The sequence below is a fragment of the Chlorocebus sabaeus genome, chromosome 17 (genome assembly GCF_047675955.1).
Source record: "Chlorocebus sabaeus isolate Y175 chromosome 17, mChlSab1.0.hap1, whole genome shotgun sequence".
Taxonomy (NCBI): Eukaryota; Metazoa; Chordata; class Mammalia; order Primates; family Cercopithecidae; genus Chlorocebus; species Chlorocebus sabaeus.
In genome coordinates this window covers 718,029-733,561 of record NC_132920.1, presented here as the reverse complement: position 1 = coordinate 733,561, position 15,533 = coordinate 718,029, and positions in this window count along the sequence as shown.

The following is a 15,533-nucleotide window of genomic DNA, read 5'->3' as shown; positions in this document are numbered from 1 at the left end:
GGAGTCAGCACCTCGTCCCTAAGCGCGTCCGGGCGGAGTTTGACTGGCAAGGCAGGACCGTCGTGAAAGAGGTTTCCCATTAAACAGAGTTTCACCCAAATGGTCTCTGAAGTCACGGCTGACTGTTAAGAGTCTATGACTACAGTGTCCAGGTCAAGGTTGGCTGATATTGGATATTGAAGCAAATATCAAACCAAAGAGTCAAATGATCCATCCTTTAGAATAGATTCACATTTTTAAAAATCCCATTTCTCTTTACTATGAAGTCACTTTTATTTAATTGTTCATAAAAATGAATCTTAAAAATGTACGCTTAGTTGAAAGTTCATAAAACACGTAATTAGGGCATTGCACATCAGCCACACATCTGGATTTATGAGTTCATTGAAAGCTGACAGCAATCACTGAGGTCACTACGAGTCCTGGCCACCTGTCAGAGGCCGATGGCTGCAGCTATCCTTTAATGACCTGGTCTTCGCACTGGCCAAAGAGACAGTCAACGTCAGTCAGCATTTGCTGTTAATCGTAGATGTGGCTGGGTGTGGTGGCTCACGCCTGTAATCTCAGCACTTTGGGAGGCCAAGGAGGGCAGATGACCTGAGGTCGGGAGTTCAAGACCAGCCTGACCAACATGGAGAAACCCCATCTCTACTAAAAGTACTAAATTAGCCTGGCGTGGTGGTGGCACACGCCTGTAATCCCAACTACTTGGGAGGCTGAGGCAGGAGAATCACTTGAACCCGGGAGGTGGAGGTTGCGGTGAGCCGAGATCGCGCCACTACACTCCAGCCTGGGCAACAAGAGTGAAACTCCATGTCAAAAAAAAAAAAAAAAAAAAAAGAGTAGATGTGATATGAAACTTTTACTAAGCATTTTATCTCTGCAAATATAAATTTGTCTAACACAAGCAGATCTGCAAATTTCCAATTTTCTGACAGTAAGGCACACACTTTAAGATTATATTTAATTACCAAAAAAAGGCTTCTTTGGGGAGTAGAGGAGTGGTGCCAGGCAGAGGCCTGTTTTCAGATCTATGAAATGGGAGCAATGAGAGAACACAGAGATCTCTAAGAAAACACTGTACTGTAAAGACTGTGCTTCTAAACCCGCTCCTTGTCGACGGGGCCAGCTGCAAGAGTGCTTCACTGTCTTTCTGGAAGTTAAGTGCCTAGTCAGAGTGCTTTGCTGTCTTTCTGGAAGTTAAGTGCCGAGTCAGAGTTCATCAGCTCATTTGCATTACTAAGTGGCCTCTTTACCTGTAGTCTCTTGAGATAAGTAATATCAAAAGACTAAAATCTGAGTTCAGAGGTTTTCCTTTTCATGCTAACTTCCGTTTCCCTCTCTTCCTTCCTCACACACTTATTTCATCTGGCTTTATTTTGGGCACCAAAGGAGGAAAACATCACACACACCAAAGTCAACCTGTCTTTTATTTCTCTTTGGAGGGGAAAATATGCCCTATTTGTTATTTTCGAAACAGATGATTCTGGGGATGGGAAACATAGTAATTTCAGGAAGCAGCCAGCCAGGTACCAGCAAACTCAAACTGAAAACCCTGCGGCCGGCCCCGGCTTCCTTACTCGCCCGTTCTGTGGCCGCCGAGGTCAGTACTGAAGTCAGTCTCAGCCCGGGCAAGCCAGGGAGGGCCAGGTCCACTTTTGGCTGCAAAAAGTAGGTTAAATGGAAGAATACTTTTAAAAGTAGCCCACACCTTTCTTTACTTTTCAGTTTCACTTGATTAACTTTCTCAGGTTATTTTTTTCTTAATGGTAAACGTAGGCAATGGAGGGTTTGGTTGACCTGTGTCAGCCTTCGGGGCTTATTCTGACCAACTTAACCTTTATGTTAAATAACTTTATATCACTGTTTATCATTCCTAATGCCAGTATTGAAACAGGAGCTGGTAGTACGGGTCCATGCAGCCCTATCACCGTTTTCCTCTCAGAAAAGGTATGAATTTGTGAAGGAGCTGCTATCTGTTGTGCTTATGTAAGTGAGATACAAAACGGGTGTGCTCTACTTACAGTCAACATGAGAAGTCCCACCTGAGATTAGCCCTTGGAAACTGTAAATTGAAATGAAAACATTGTCTGGAAACAGTCACTTGGTCTCAGGCCAGAGGAGGGCAGGGAGATGTACTGCTGGAGAGTTAGCTGCCCTCCTGGGTCAGCCACCCCAGCCCCTTTCCCTGATGCCCCCAGAATGCCAAAAATCTCACCCCGAGGGGCTGCTCCTGGGCTCACACAGTTGGGCTTTCCAGCCCCCTGGCGCACCAGTGGTGTCCTGGCAGGGACCCCACACAGGCCTTGGGACCTCAGTTTGTCAGGCAGGGACCCCACACGGGCCTTGGGGCCTAAGTTTGTCAGGCAGGGACCCCACACGGGCCTTGGGGCCTCAGTTTGTCAGACAGGGACCCCCACACAGGCCTTGGGGCCTCAGTTTGTCAGACAGGGACCCCCACACAGGCCTTGGGGCCTCAGTTTGTCAGGCAGGGACCCCCACACAGGCCTTGGGGCCCCAGTTTGTCTAAGGTGACTCCAACCCCGGGCCTGTCCTGCAGAGAGCCCTGCTACATGTGAAGACCTTCAGGCGGCCAGCAACCCCAGTGATGGGCATGTAAAGACCTTCAGGCGGCCAGCAACCCCGGTGATGGCCGTTGGGTGGTCCCTACTTCACTGAACTAGGACCCTTGGCTTTCAGCCTTACCACCTCCTGTGCCCCTGACTCCCCAAGGCAGGATACGCAGCACCTGGCATACAGAAAATGTGCTGTCAACGCTGAAACGCTGAACAGACAGAGGCATAAATGTTCACTTTGCTATCAGCAATGTTCTCACCCAAACCCAGTAAGTTAGAACCAAAACGCCAAAGTAACTACATTACCTCCTTCCTTCCTTCCTTCCTTCCTTCCTTCCTTCCTTCCTTCCTTCCTTCCTTCCTTTCTTTCCTTTTCTTTTTTTTTTTTTTTTTTTTTTTTTTTTTTGAGGCGGAGTCTTGCTCTGTTGCCCAGGCTGGAGAGCAGTGGCTGGATCTCAGCTCACTGCAAGCTCCACCTCCTGGATTCCAGTGATTCTCCTGCCTCAGCCTCCCAAGTAGCTGGGACTACAGGCGCCCGCCACCACACTGGGCAAATTTTTTTACTTTTATTTTTTAGTAGAGACAGAGTTTCACCATTTTAGCCAGGATGTTCTCAAACTCCTGACCTCGTGATCAGCCCGCCTCGGCCTCCCAAAGTGCTGGGATTACAGGCATAAGCCACCGCGCCCGGCCTACATTCTTTTCTATAACATGTGGTTCTATAGCAGGACCTATTTACACAAGGTGGGAACTGCCTGGAGTCAAACCCTAGAAAAAATAGAGAACAATTTTCCCCAGACACAGTCCCTTGGCATCTGGCGATGACATGCACTCCTGGAAAGAGCAACAAATAGGCAAACAAGGGATTTCACCACTACGCCTCCCACCAAGAAGCTCAGTGAACACACAGGCTATTTCCCAGTGACTTTCCCTTTAGACATGTTTTCCCTCAGAGAGTGAAAAATAAATATCTCTAGGCTCTGGAATGACTTTGAAAATAAAATAAAAGCTAGGTTGTGCTATGCAGGATGCAAACCGTTACTAAAAACTCAGACAGCCTCCTATGTTCCTGACAAGCCCTTATCTTGAGGATTTTTATTTAGGAACTAATAAAAATCTAGGAAAACATAAGTAGTTACATAAATATCTTAGAGCTACAAATGCTTACTCAGAACACAGTCTCAGGTTACTTCTAAGATTCTGAACCCCACCTAAATATCTCCACAATTAACATTTTCTTAAACCTGTGCACAGCAAAGGCCTTTCTTGATAAGACCTGTATTTCTAGAGGTAAAGATGCATAAGGGAGGGTGGAGAAGGGAAAGCTAGGCTGGAGGGGACACCTTGTTCTGTGCAGTCAGGTTCTCGCTAAGTCACCAGGGCTGGTCTTGAACTCCTGGCCTTAAGCAATCTTCCCGCCTCAGCCTCCCACAGTGCTGGGAGTCAAGGCATGAGCCACCACACCTGGCCACGTTTTATATTCTTTATATTTAAAATTATAAACAGGATATACTTCCAAAGCAGTAGCATAAATCAGTCACTGCTGGGTATGCAAATGACAGCAAGGAAGCCTCCTAAAGTAGGACAAAAGCTAGGTGAGGGCCATCATTCCTCCTCTCTTTGGACACCACTCCACTAACTGTCTGAGGTGAGAAACGCCCAGGTATTATCTACCTTTCTCCTTGTGCCCTCATTTCAGCAAACAAACTGACCCCCAACACAAGCACTTTTGCAAAGCCCTTTGCAATTTTTACTATGATTTCAGAACAATCGTGTTCGTGCTCTCACTGGCAAATCCCACTGTCACATAGCCCAAGGGGACTGTTCAACTTATTTCATGCAACTGGAATCTTCCAATTGACTTAAATGTTACTTTGAGTAAGTAGACAATTGCCTGAAGAAAGACTTGTTGGTAAAAGCATGACACCAAGTTATATTTATGGTAATGAGATTTGATCTGTAACCAGACTTCAGTTAACTGGGTGCCAGGACCAGCGTCCCTCACAGCAGGCGTGGCAGCTGAGTCTGACGCCCTAACACCTCTTTTAACAAAGGTGCTGCCTTCCTACAGCACACTGGGCTGCTGGAAGTCTGCTTTCCAGATACAGAAATAATATGACTCAGGAAGCGGCAGCTTCCCCATGTGGATTCTTGTCCTGCTCCCTTCAGTGATGCACTCTGTTCCTCCTTCCTTCGATGACCCTGGCAGTGGTGCCCAGGACTCTGAGCCTACAGACGCCACAGAACCTCAGGGACTCTGCATAGTGGCATCACGGTGGCTGTGGGGACTGGCTGTCTCCCAGGCCCTTGGAGAGCAAGGCTCCACCTGCTCAGAGTGGGGCTGCTCCGTGCGCCCGTCCTTGGATAATTAACGGAGTGGCCCTAATGGGGCTGTGACAGTCCTCAAGAGGCAAATATCATCAGAGGGAGTTGAGAGGACCGTGCGGGGCCAGCCCACCTTAGTGGGGTGTGGGAAGAGAACCGTACAGGAGCAGCAGCAGAAAAGCAGCCCCTGGGCCTAGGCCGAGAGCAGCAGAGCAGAGGGCCCCACGGGGGCAGGTGGAAGGTGGGCAGGGCCTGGGGCCTGCCGGGAGGAGCGGGTGTCAGGGCTTCCACCGGGGCCACTCCCAGCCAAAGCCTATCTCGGCTACTTTCGCTGTGTTTGCCACATCTGAATGGTGCGTTTCCATGTGGGAACAGGATCCCAGGGGCTGCGGTCGAGTATCTAACCTGGGTGAGAACCCGCTGAGTCTTCCCTGGGCCTCCCTCTGGACCCCTTGGCCCCTCTAGCTCTGCCCCTTCATTCTACAGCAGTGTTGCTGTAGGTCTGTTTGTGTTCCAGAGAGCACCAGCCACAAATGTGAATGTAACACACACATACACATACACACACACATACACACACATACACACATACACACATATACACACACACACGCGCGCACACACACACACATACACACACACATACACACACATACACACACATACACACATATACACATACACACATACACACATATACACATACACACACGCACATACATACACACATATACATACACACACATACACACACACATACACACACCATATACACACACACATACACACACATACATACACACACCCACACACACACATACACACACACTCCAGCCACATGTGAATGTAACACACACACATACATACACACACACATACACACAATACACATACACACATATACACACACACACACACCAGCCACAAATGTGAATGTAACACACACACACACTTACACACACACATACACACACACACACATACACACACACCCACACACACACATATACACACACACAGACACACACACACACCCCAGACTCTGTGGTTAAAATGTTTGGAAAACACCACATTGCCATAGAATCCTGTCAAAGGCTTGAACTAATGTCACAGCAAGGAGCTCCTTCATTTACTCCAACCCCACGTTGCCCCAGTTCATCTTCCCACAGACCCTTTCGTGGTGGGAAATCTACCCTGAGGCCGTTTGTGCTGTGTGGAGCCCTCCCTGGGAATCGCAGATGTGACCAGTTTCCCTGTCTATTGGCTAAACCGTTAGATAATCTTGTAGGTGGGACTTCCATCAGGTGAGGCAGGTGAAGACAGGCCCATGGGGAGGAGTGGGGGGCTCCAGGCACCAGAACCTCTCCTGCATCAGAGCCCAAAGATGTACTTGTGAGGTGTCTCTAAATCATCCTCCAGCCCCTACGTCCAGGTGAACTAATTCTGCTTTCACCCCAAAACCAGTCTGGACACAGACCAAAGAGCCTCAAGGTTTTCCGAAAGAACCACTTGCCGGGAGTTATTACCGAGTGATATGTAACTCGCCTGAGATTTCGCAGAGAAGCTGAAACCGCCTTTGCCAAAATTATAACAGAAAACTATGGCAGTAAAAGAGATCTGATCTAACCCACCCCCCATCTTGCCTTCCCCTTAATTATTTCTGGGTTTTGTGGCTGAAGTAACTTCAGAAGACATGAAGGTTAGAGCTTAAATGATAATAGCCCTTCCCCAAAATTCTGCAGCCTCTGTAAAGCTAACGAAAGGCCGTCAGGCTAGGGGAGGAGAGGAGCCTGATTCTGCCAAGGTGTGGACTGGTCAGGAGATACTCCCGCAAATACCCACATTGTGGTAGACGGGCCTTTTGAGAAATCTTTTCAGGGTTTTTGCACGTGTGACATGCGTGGCTCCACCTGGACCTGATGGCTCTGCCTAACCCACCAACCCCACTCCTGTGGCCCCACCCAGAAGTGATTCAGTGGACAGGAGGCCAGCTTAACCCCCCGTGATTTCATCTCTGCCCTAACCCATCAGCAGGAAGCACTCACTACCTGGCCCCCACTCCTTCCCCAAAACTGCCTTTTAAAGCCCCCAACCCAGGAGCCTGAGATGATACTGATTTAAGTAATAACTCTGTCTTACATGGTGTGGCTGGCCTCGTGTCTATTAAACTTTCTTTTTTTAAATTTATTTGTTTTTGAGATGGAATCTCATGCTGTCGCCCAGGCTGGAGTGCAGTGGCACCACCTCGGCTCACTGCAAGCTCCACCTCCTGGGTTCCCGCCATTCTCCTGCCTCAGCCTCCCGAGTAGCTGACACTACAGGTGCCACCATCATGCCCAGCTAACTTTTTGTACTTTTTTTTAGTAGAGACGGGGTTCACCGTGTTAGCCAGGACGATCTCGATCTCCTGACCTTGTGATCCGCCCGCCTCGGCCTCCCAAAGTGCTGGGATTACAGGCGTGAGTCACCGCGCCCGGCCTAAACTCTTTCTTTACTGCAATGCTGTGGTCTTTGTCTGTGCAGCAGGCAGGAAGAACACATCAGGCGATTACAAAGCCAAAGAAAGGGGATTGTGTGTGATGCTCAAAGCCCAATACCTACAAATTGTCCATATACCAGCAAGGACGTGGCTCCTCTCTTCCCAGAATTAGCCTCCTCGATGCCTCTTTCCCATTTTACGCTGAGCAGTTTATCTCCGCCCTGGCCTCTGTCCCCAGATGTGTAAACTAAAACTGATCTAAGTGCTCAGCAAATCAAAATGCCCCCTCATCAATCATTCCCACCCTTAGAAGACTATTGAGAGACTATCCTTTGTCTCTGAGCATGTTCATGGGGGTCTTAACCTCAACTTACTAAAATATTTCTTCCAAACAAATGCAAGGCTTTCCCCAAGGGCCTTATGGTTGATTCTATTTTCTCGGTCACACCAGCATCTAGAAGTGGCCTCTGTCCTGCCAGCAGCAAACTTCTGACCCACTCCTCCTGACACAGGGGCTTCGCAGTCCTTTTCGCACTTTGCCACTGAAGCCACACAAAGAATATTTCTCCTTCACTCTTGATATATTAAATGGCCAGGGTATTCGGACAATTGTTCCAGGGTGCAGGCCTCCTCCAGGCCATGGACTATTTGCTTTGCAATTAACTAGGAACACGATGTAGTGCAGCATAAGGCAAATTAACTGGAAGAGCCTCCAAAGGCCATCTCAGTAGGGGAGAAGGTGAGCAAGTAGAGGGTAAGCTTCCCTCTGGTTATGCATTCATCAGAGGATCTCTGAGAAAAAGAGAAAGACTCTTAAATATTGTATATATAAAAGATCTATCACTGTCCATTCCCTCATTCACCAATAATTAATTGGTCATCTATTATGTGCCAGACATGAGTTCTACTGCCAAAAGGCAGGATGGGGGGAAACAAAGACAAATGAGATTGAACGAGTAAATTTGAGGAGAAAGTCACAGAGACAAGATCCATCTAGGAATAAAATGAAACTAACTACAGGTGACTGGCACCTAAACTGATTTAAATGATGTTATCGGGAACAGGAGACAGAGAAATGGCAAAAAGTGCACACACAGAGAAGCCAGAGCCTGATAGCGAAGGCTATGGAACCGATGCCAAGGGGTACCTTACCCGGAGAAGAGGGAAAAACCAGGCCCCTCCAGAACGTGCGCTCTGGGAAGAGAACGGTTCCTGGGAGCTGCGCTAAGCAGAGGGCTGCTTGTTCCCTTCAATTCGTAGTTTCCTCACTCACAGCGTGAGGCAGCGCAGACCTTCCCTTGGAGGAAAGTTTCCCGTTAGCATCAGCCTCATCTGGAAGAGGCTCAAAAACAGAAGTTGACCCAGGATGTGAGTTCCAATAGAGCAGGGATTTTTGTCTCTTTTACTCAGTTCTGTGACCTCAGCTCCTAAAATAGCGCTGGGTACGTAGTAGGTGCTGAGTAACTATTTGTTGGATAGATGCATAGACGGAGGGATGAATGGAGGGATTGGTGGATGGATGGATAAATGAGAGGATAGGAGGATGGATGCATGGATGGGTGGACGAGTGGCAGTGACTGAGGCATGACTTCTCCTTGAGCTAGGACTCTCACATGCACATTTCATAATCTGCATGATATAACCACGATTATATTGAATTTCAAGGTTTAGGCTTTTCTAACACAATTAGTATATTTTAATTTATTTCCTCTGAAGAGAGCAATCTAAGAAAAAATGCAACAATGGTGCAATAAGCCTGAATATCCAGCCACATTTATAAGATGTCCAACCTTAGAAGGCTAAATGCCCTTAGCAGGATTCATACATTGTGTTGCAATATTATCAGCTTTTCTATAAGGCTCCTATCAGCATTTTCACTTGTGGAAATGTGCACTCTTTTTAAAAAATATAATATGGAAAAATATTATATAACAGAAAACCAAACACCACATGTTCTCACTCATAGGTGGGAATTGAACAATGAGATCACTTGGACAGAGGAAGGGGAACATCACTCACCAGGTCCTATTGTGGGGAGAGCGGGGGGAGGGATAGCATTAGGAGAGATACCTCATGTAAACGTCGAGTTGATGGGTGCAGCACACCGATAGGGCACATGTATACATATGTAACAAACCTACACATTGTGCACATGTACCCTAGAACTTAAAGTATAATAAAATATATATATATATATATAAAAAATACGGAAAAATTATAACTGACTTTATTTTTCCAGAAGAACAACAAATCCAGTTTTCAACTCCATGTTCTTCCTCAGCTAGAAGAGTTTAGGAGCTTCCGATTCTAAGTGGCAATCCACCTACATTTTCCGTTTTCTGCGTGAGCACGAACGTTTACTACAACACTTTCTGTTTTACAAAGTGATGGGGAAATAGACACCTGCTGCCCGAGAGGCCAGGCTAGGACTGAAACCTGCTACACGTTGTCCACAGACACCCTAGAAGCGTGGCCGGCCACTGTGGGGCATAGGGGTAGTACGTGCTGAGAAGGGGAGGCGTCTCTCTGGTTCTTGACTGGACTCTATGGCCTCGGAACTAGACTGCAGAAGTATGTTGCCGATGGGTCCAGCCACGCTTGGAAAGAAGATAATTCCTGTTTCTGTTCCACAGAGCAGACTTCAACTTTCCATCCTGGAGAACACGTGGGATTCAACAACTGAAAGGACCTGAGTTCAGTTTTCCTCTTTATAAAGGACGTGTGACCTGCATTCAGAAGGCTTCATTTATACCGAAACCTGTGGTTTATCTGCCGTCTGGTTTTCTGTAAGTCACTCACCCTCTCTGCACCTGACTCTCCTCATCCAGACGTGGAGGGTTAATTTGCTTAGTGATGTGGTGTTGTGTGTTTCGTGTGCAGGAACTCTTTGTACCCATGGACTCTTCCCTTCCTGGCTCTCGTCCTCCCAGGGTTCCGCCTTCTGGAGGAGATTGTATTAGGGGGTTGGAAAAAGGCAGAGATAACGAGGAAAAGTAGGCAGACTCCCAATGTGGGAGGGCAGGAAAAGCTGCAGGGCCCACTACCGTGAGCCTGGGAGGTGGCAAGGCTGCAGAGGAATGTGCAGAATGGTGTGTCCGGGGAGGTGGAACCCCCACCCCAGGGTCCCTGAGCAAGGACTCCTGAGCCCACACAAGGCGTGGAAGCAACGACACCACAGGCTTTCAAGGAGAAAATTCCCCAAAGGCTGAATCTGCACGAGACACCTGGGAATCTAGGATGTTCCCTTGAGTCTGGGAAAACACCCCAATAATAACGGAGAACAAACTCCTGGTTGACACCATGGACTAGGGAAGAGAGTGGAATCCAACCCTCTGGAAGCGGAACTGATTTAAGGAGGACAACGGAGCAGGACATTCTGCAGACAGGGACGTCGCCGCGAAACACGCACACCTGCGAAGTGTGACTGCCGGATCACCACTGGACGCCACAGGCCTTTGGGAGCTAAGCAGTGGTGAGTCGCAGAACCTAAAGCGGTAGGCAGACGTCTTCATTATGTGACGGTAAATCAGTGTCACAGACAAGTGTTTAGTCTCGTGCTCAGCAATCTCTGTGATGACCAGGAGGGCATTCACCTGCCCAAGGACCTCTTCCGTGTTTCTCTGGGATGTTTTTAAGATGAAACTCTCCACCACAGGGTAGGAAAGTTTAAGGGGACTTGGCATTTTGAGATTACACTGTCTCTACTAAAGGAAAAAAATAAAACCTCAAACACAAATCAGGCAAAGTAGTAAGGCTTTAACTCAAAGGAGCAGAAACGTTCTGTTCTGCATTACAGGATTACGCTCTAAGAAGAAAATTGGCATCAGTCTCCAAATCTCACAGCCCGCTGGCCTAACTTACCACGAGGGACAGAGCTCAGCGGCATTTGCTCATCTTACACCCAAACCTCTCCACGTAAAGTAATGCCGGCAACTGCTCACAGGAAATAAGAAACTGGATCCAAAACATTTGAAGTGTTTTTATTTGGACAGCGGGTGGGCGAGGGCAGGGATTGGATGGAATGCTGTGTGTGCGTACACGCTGATGAGTTCCTTTGTAGATAACAGTTTAGTTTTAGTTAAAAAAAATATAGATATATATAAAGAGTGACTGAGAGAGAGGGAGATCATCAGAAACTGTTTAGACTGAGAAAACTCCAGCAATCTGGTGCCACATGCATTTTCCAAGGGGATTTTCATACGAACCGGTCACGTCCAGCGTGTCCTCTGTGGCCGTGCCTCCCCCACGCAGACCGCCCACACAGGAGACTTTAACGATCTGGTGCACATTCCTTTACTGCTCTGTCTCCAAAAAAACTGCACAAGATGCCGACCAGATGACAGAGCCGCAGCAGATAAAACCAGTGACTGCCCCTGGCAAGGGGCCCGTGAGCCGCATCAGCCACAGGTGATCTCCACATGGCCCACCGTTCTGATCCTTCAGAGAGTGCACACCAGAAAACACCTCCTCAGAGCCCTGAGAAGGGCAAAGTCCCCTGGCTTCGACTTTCCGGAACATTCCGGGAGCTCTGTGGAAGGAGAAGAACTGAAGCCAGCCCTAGGTCCAGTTTCTATCTCTCGAATGTGAACTCACTTAACGTGTTCTCCCGACAGGTGCGGAGTTTGCTTCGTTTCGCTAACTGCCCTCTGTTAAGAAATCTCCTTCTTAGGCGGGGATAAAATCTGGCCTCAAAACCAGAAAGCAGAAGCTCTCAACCAGAAAGTGAGAGCAAAGATGCGCTCATCAAATCGCATATTTGCTACAAGGCACGAAGCTCGCTCTTTCTTATTGGACAGGAGCAAGTGATAGCGTTCTGAAGATAGATAGCGTTCAGAGGGCAAACGGCGGAATTAACCTAGGAAAAGGAGGCTGACCAGTATCTTGTCATCACATCGTCAACACAGCCACCAAAAGACAGGGATGGAAGGAACTTCCCCAGCCCCAGAAAGAATGTTTTCAGATGGGGAGTCATAGGATACACTTAATTTGGCAGAGGTTGAGGGCTTCTTTTATGCATGTTGGTCAAATGATGAGAAAAATTATTCTGAATTAAGTAGACAGAACCTAGCTTTGCTGTTCAACTTCTTTGGCCTCCTGACCTGGGGGTGCAGGGTTTGGGTTCAGCATACTCACACTTACTGGAGACATACGTTGTGTAAACTGACAAGCCGTGACCTGGCTTTGTCCTGCTCCTCTGAATGAAGTCAGCCCAGTTAGTTTTGCTATAGAACAAACCAATAAGAGTTAGTGATTTCCAGCAATAACTTGGTTAGCAGCTTAGGCTGGACTAGGCCAGGCCATGCTGCTGCTCTGGGCCAGGCTCGCTCACGTAACGGAAGCCCTCCAGCTGGCTGAAACTGGCCATGAGTGAGCCTGCACTCGTCACAGGGGGCCTGAGTGGGCTCCATGGAAGCCTCTTCTCAAAGCCCAGCCTGGACATTTCTGGCACACTTTATTAGCAAAAATAAGTTCACAAAGTCAAATGATAGTGAATAGTCTTTACTTCCTGAGCTGCAAAGTCACAATGCAAAAGAGTGTAGCTACAAGGAGGGGAGTAATTTGCAGCCATTTTGGCAATTACTGCAAAAATGAGAAACACCACCTGTATTTCTTTGCCAGGCTCGCCATAACAAAATGTCATAGACTGGCTGCTGTTAACTGCAGAAATGTATTTTCTTGCAGTTCTGATGGTTGGAAGTCTAAGTTCAAGGCATCTGCAGGGTCAGTTTTGCTGGCCTCTGCTTGGCCTGCAGATGAGGCCATCTCCCTGTGTTCTCACACGGTCCTTCTTCTGTGTACTCCTGGTATGTCTCTGCATGTCCTAATCTCCTCTGCTTATGAGGATACCAGTTAGATAGGTCCACCCCAACAGCTTCATTTTAAATAAATTACCTCTTTAAAAGTCTATCTCCAAAGAGTCATACTCTGAGATATTGAGGGTTAAGGCTGAATTCTGGGAGAACACAACTCCGGCCAATACACCACCCAAATCAGAAACAATCAAAGATGTCGAGGTGTCATCCTTATGGGGCATAGTCAGTAATAGTATAATACTGTAACAGTACATTGGCGATGAGAGGTAAAAACTAAATCTTTTTTTTTATTGTACTTTAAGTTCTGGGGTACATGTGCAGAACGCACAGGATAGTTACATAGGTATACGCGTGCCATGGTGGTTTGCTGCACCCATCAGCTCATCATCTACACTAGGTATTTCTCCTAAAGTTATCCCTCCCGTAGCCCCCCATCTCCCAACAGGCCCTGGTGTATGATGTTCCCCTCCCTGTGTCCATGTGTTCTCATTGTTCAACTCCCACTTATGAGTGAGAACACGCAGTGTTTGGTTTTCTGTTCTTGTGATAGTTTGCTGAGAATGATGGTTTCCAGCATCATCCATGTCCCTGAAAAGGACACGAACTCATCCTTTTTTATGGCTGCATGGTATTCCATGGTGTATATGTGCCACATTTTCATTATCCAGTCTATTGTTGATGGGCATTTGGGTAGGTTCCAAGTCTTTGCTATTGTGAACAGTGCTGCAATAAACATACGTGTGCATGTTTCTTTATAGTAGAATAATTTATAATCCTTTGAGTATATACCCAGTAATGAGATTGCTGGGTCAAATAGTATTTCTAGTTCTAGATCCTTGAGGAATCGCCATACTGTTTTCCATAATGGTTGAACTAATATACACTCCCACCAACAGTGTAAAAGCATTCCCATTTCTCCACATCGTCTCCAGCATCTGTTGTTCCCTGACTTTTTAATGATCACCATTCTAACTGGCATGAGATGGTATCTCATTGTGGTTTTGATTTGCATTTCTCTAATGACCAGTGATGATGAGCCTTTTTGAGGATACTGATTCTTCCTATCCATGAGCATGGAATATTTTTCCATTTGTTTGTGTCTTCTCTTATTTCCTTGAGCAGTGGTTTGTAGTTCTCATATGTTCGTTGGCTGCATAAATGTCTTCTTTTGAGAAGTGTCTGTTCATATATTTGCACACTTTTTGATGGGGTTGTTTGTTTTTTTCTTGTAAATCTGTTTAAGTTCCTTGTAGATTCTGGATATTAGCCCTTTGTCATATGGATAGATTACAAACATTTTCTCCCATTCTGTAGATTGTCTGTCACTCGATGATAGTTTCTTTTGCTGTGCAGAAGCTCTTTAGTTTAATTAGATCCCATTTGTCAATTTTGGCTTTTGTTGCATTTGTTTTCGGTGTTTTAGTCATGAAGACTTTGCCCATGCCTATGTCCTGAATGGTATTGCCTAGGTTTTCTTCTAGGGTTTTTATGGTTTTAGGCCTTATGTTTAAGTCTTTAATCCATCTTGAGTTAATTTTTGTGTAAGGTGTAAGGAAAGGATCCAGTTTCAGCTTTCTGCATATGGCTAGACAGTTTTCCCAGCACCATTTATTAAATGGGGAATCCTTTCCCCATTTCTTGTTTTTGTCAGGTTTGTCAAAGATCAGATGGTTGTAGATGTGTGGTGTTATTTCTGAGGCCTCTGTTCTGTTCTGTTGGTGTATGTCTCTGTTTTGGTACCAGTACCATGCTGTTTTGGTTACTGTAGCCTTGTAGTTTAAAGTCAGGTAGTGTGATGCCTCCAGCTTTGTTCTTTTTGCTTAGAATTGTCTTGGCTGTGCAGGCTCTTTTTTGGCTCCATATGAAATTTAAAGTAGTTTTTCCAATTATGTGAAGAAAGTCAATGGTAGCTTGATTGGGATAGTACTGAATCTACAAATTACCTTGGGCAGTATGGCCATTTTGAGGATACTGATTCTTCCTATCCATGAGCATGGAATATTTTTCCATTTGTTTGTGTCTTCTCTTATTTCCTTGAGCAGTGGTTTGTAGTTCTCCTGGAAGAGGTCCTTCACATCCCTTGTAAGTTGTATTCCTAGGTATTTTATTCTCTTTGTAGCAATTGTGAATGGGAGTTCACTCATGATTTGACTCTCTGTTTGTCTGTTATTGGTGTACAGGGATGCTTATGATTTTTGCACATTGATTTTGTATCCTGAGATTTTGCTGAAGTTGCTTATCAGCTTAAGGAGATTTTGGGCTGAGACGATGGGGTTTTCTAAATATACAATCATGTCATCTGCAACAGAGACAATTTGACTTCCTCTTTTCCTACTTGAA